Source organism: Dendroctonus ponderosae, unplaced genomic scaffold (genome assembly GCF_020466585.1).
Source record: "Dendroctonus ponderosae isolate FM_Combo_2020 unplaced genomic scaffold, Dpon_F_20191213v2 Dpon_F_20191213_9, whole genome shotgun sequence".
In the NCBI taxonomy this organism is placed as follows: domain Eukaryota; kingdom Metazoa; phylum Arthropoda; class Insecta; order Coleoptera; family Curculionidae; genus Dendroctonus; species Dendroctonus ponderosae.
The window spans coordinates 122,241-126,380 of record NW_026019116.1 but is presented as its reverse complement, the minus strand read 5'-3'; positions in this window follow the sequence as shown (position 1 = coordinate 126,380).

The window sequence follows — 4,140 nt, the reverse complement described above, 5'->3', positions numbered from 1 at the left end:
GATACTAAAAAATAACAATAAAATTCAGGCTCAAGGGAACCCGTCGATGCAAGCTTTCATTAACGATTTAACGAACAAAATAATTTTATTTGGGTTCGTTCTTTTACCGGGCCACATGTGCAACATATGATCACTACACGCAACTTCCAACAGTAGCGTTTAAAGCTACAGCTGCAAGCTGCGTAGCAGTGAAAATATAAGTCGCTCTTTAATATCACGTTTCAGATTATATTTTTATTTATTGTTATTGGCATTTATTAATCGCTGTGAAAAAACTCACAAGTAGTGATTTTATGCTCAATTCTACTTCAAACCAAACATTAGTATGAGCCGTATGGTCTTGCAAGACCCTCGCACAACTCTTGCAAAAATTTTGGTATTGCAGGACATGGTCTTGGTCTTGTTCTTGCATACATAGTTTTGGTTTTGGTCTTGCAAGACCAATGCCAGTCCCTTTCATCACTTATAATGTTTTTCGAACAAAATTTTATAAAATGTTTAACGAGATGTATAACCATTAATTATAATTAAAAAAATACACCTCTCTGTAGAATGAAATCAACAATACTTTCGATTTAATTTTTAACTACGCGGTTAAATCCACTAAAAAGTTTATGGAAAACAAACTATTTCGAACCAATCGTGAAGCTGTGCATCAAATCAACGAATGTTTTTCTTCGAGGGTTGCAGCGATTCGTTTGACTCGGTCAAAAATACCGTACAAGAGTCGGAACATGCTCCAACGCGAATGTTAGAGGCTCGACATTGGAGCTTTAGGTCGATGAACCGTCAAGCCCCCAACGTTCGAGGGTGTTGGTAGCATCGTGTAGCCCAGCATTGACTCGGTCCGAAATACCGACAAAGGCCGGAACATGTTCCAACGTTCGCGTTGGAAGCTCGACATTCGTAGCTCAAAGTTCGAAAGTCGGCCACACGATGCAATAAACCGTCCAGTCTCCAACGTTGGAAGGTGTTCGTAGCATCGTGTAGCGCCGGCATTAATGTCCTCCGTTGCAAACGCATTACACAAAACGTTTCATTTTATCTAGGTTGATGTTTTGTGTAACAATTCTATACCGAGTCTTTTAAAACTGCAGTACAAATCATTCATAAATAACATCTTTAATGTATAATTTCACTAGTACAACCTATTTGCTTAACATTTAACCTCGATTGTGCAAATGAAAACCGTTTTGCTTATCAAGGGTAAATGCTGGGTCAATAAACTAGGCTTGTAGGGAGCGGACAGGTTGCCATCAACATTTCAACATTACAGGCTAATAGATTATTCGCAGTTTTGGACAGGCAGGGGTTAGATTGAAGACAATGACCATATGCCTGTTGTCTTATAATGTGCGTGAATTTGACATTGATCTAGTAATCTACTAATTTATTTTTTTATTCAAATTCACGATGAGCTCTTCCGGTGGGCTGAGTTGAGATCTGAGCTAAATTACAGTTAGAGCAATATTAGAGCTATAAGTGGATCACGTTAGGTCTCACATTCTTTGCGTTTTGTTGCTGGTTTATTCTGAAATGAATGTAAATTGCTAGTTTGCGCCTGCTCAAACTCGCACACTGGTTTGACCCCCCCACATAACCAGAACCGACGATCGCTAAATTGCAAATTGTAACATAATATGGCTTCGCGTTGGCCTTGGCTCGAGATTCCACTGAGCGCGGCAAACAAATTGCAAAACAACGACGATTCATAGAATTTGTCAATCGAATTACCTCTTTCTATGCTCCTAAAATTATTTCCGTTTCTCAATTATGTCTAAGTAAAGGAAGTTCAACTGAAAACACACTTTCTTTGATAACAGAAGTTTGTTACAATCTTATCATGGCTAGATGTAAGCCAACACTAATATTTTATGCATCCAAAATTTGTGAAAAAATTGTATTTTCTTGTGCATTTTATGCAAAAGCTTTCGGAAACAATGCAAATTCTATATGCATATGCGTTGACAGAGAGCAAGAGATTTGAGTTATTTGATCACATTCGTTCATAATTCGGTGCAGTAAATCTTCCAAAGATGCTAGTTCAGTGGCGGAGATTTTAGTGTTAAATAGTCCCATTAAAAGGAGTCTAATGGACTTAAATCCGGACAACGTCGGGGCCACTCCATAGGTCCTTCCAATCCTTTAGCATGGGCTTAGAAAAAGTTTATAGAAAGACTGATAAATAATTAGTGCATAATGTGGTGATGCACCGTCTTACTGGATTATTATTCATCATTGTTTGCAGTTATCTCTATTAATGCTCAATAGATGATAGCGTTCTTTGGCTATTGGGATATTCATTACATAACAGAGTGACGACAAAAACGTAGACGGTTTCTTGGCCTGATTTTGGCCGGATATAAGAATATCTTTTATTGTTACTTTTGCTTCAAATTTCATAATAATAATAATAATAATAATAATAATTTCATAAGCTAATGACTACTTGTAATATTCGGTGATTAAACTGTGAACAGTTTAATGACACCAAGTTAATTAAATGAACGTTTATTAGATATTCAGTGTAGAAACCAGATTTAAAATACAATAATAAATTAATCATTGAAATTACTGTCCAAATCCGACATTGAATATCACCAATTCTGGTGGTTTTTGTAATTTTCTTACCCGTAACGACCCCGTAACGATATTAGATTAATTTAACGTTTAAAAATGGGTTTTATACTGCAGCTAATTCTGGATGTCGTATAGTATAATCACGGATCTTTACTCTCCACCTACAACCCTTTAAGCTGTCGTTTGCCTGCTGGAAATCTATAAATAACTGGTGGAGGTCTTGATTGAATTACCAGCTCTTCTCTAGCAAATTAGCTAATGATAAACAGCTAGTCCATTGTTGCCATATTTGTTCTGAAACCGGACTGGTAGTCTCCCAATATTTTTTCAGTGAAGGTTAGTCTTAGAAGAATTACGTTCAGTAGGACTAATACATTGATTAGTGCTATGCCTCTGTGATGTTTGCAAACCGTTTCCAGTCATCAAGGATAGCTTCTTTTTCTCATATGGTCTTAGTGAGATTTTGTATTTGTGTTATGATAGTATCGCCACCATGTTTAAGAAGTTCGGCTGTGATCAGGTATCCGCTAGCGAGCCAAATTGGTCAATATTGAACGAATTTTGTACTACCAAAATTTACTTTGACAGACCTGTCTTGAATTCCAATCGGACTACTGGGATTGAACTAAGTTCAGGTTAAGTTCAGCTGTATGCCTAAGTTGCCCTTGTACAGCCACGCATTTGTAATGTAAATCCAATATATTTTGACGTCGTTTCAGCTCAATATTAATTGTTGTTGGAAAAAATCACATTTCTTATATGTAACATTTTCTCCAGGTGTTAATCTGGTTTGAAGTTGTAGGCGATTTTACAGTTGGGAGTATGCATGACCCACGCATCTAGATGATCAAGTGAACTAAAACAAGAAAACCTCACGGGTTTAAAATTGTCTGCATTATAATTTCTAAACAGATGGATGGGTATCGAAAAAGAAATATTAATCTCTTCGGTTAACTATAGCAATTGATTCTTAAACCCTAAAACTTTTCCCCGAATTATTGGCTAATAAATACCGATGGTTATCTTATTCGCCGTCATCGGCCTTACACTTGGATATTGTTCTCACAATAAATTGTGCAATTTTTGTATTATGAACATAACTTTCAATTCTTAAGGTCTCTTGTTTGGTGTTGGAAACAATGTATTGTACCGTGGATGGCAGAGTATTAAACTCTTTCTTCAGCTTACAACTTTTATTCCACTCGGTACAACTTTAACTACGGAACAGGAACAAACTAACTTCTAAATTAATGTCAACTTCACAAACGATAACAATAACACACGGAAAACACGGATTTCCGACTCCCGGAGTTTAATTTCTTCTGCACTCAGGCGCGACTGTCACTTCACTCTCTCGGTCTGGTTCTCGTCGTCGCTTATATACTTTTCTTCAGGTATTCCAGATAGTTCTAGAAATCTCTAGTCCAGGTGCGAAATTTCCCGCTTGTCAGTGTCATATTTGACAGTAAATGGGGCCCAAATGGGGCTCCCATTTACTGAAATACCATGAATTTCGATCCCCCATTCCAAACGTGAGTACTCCAGGCCATTTCCGTTACA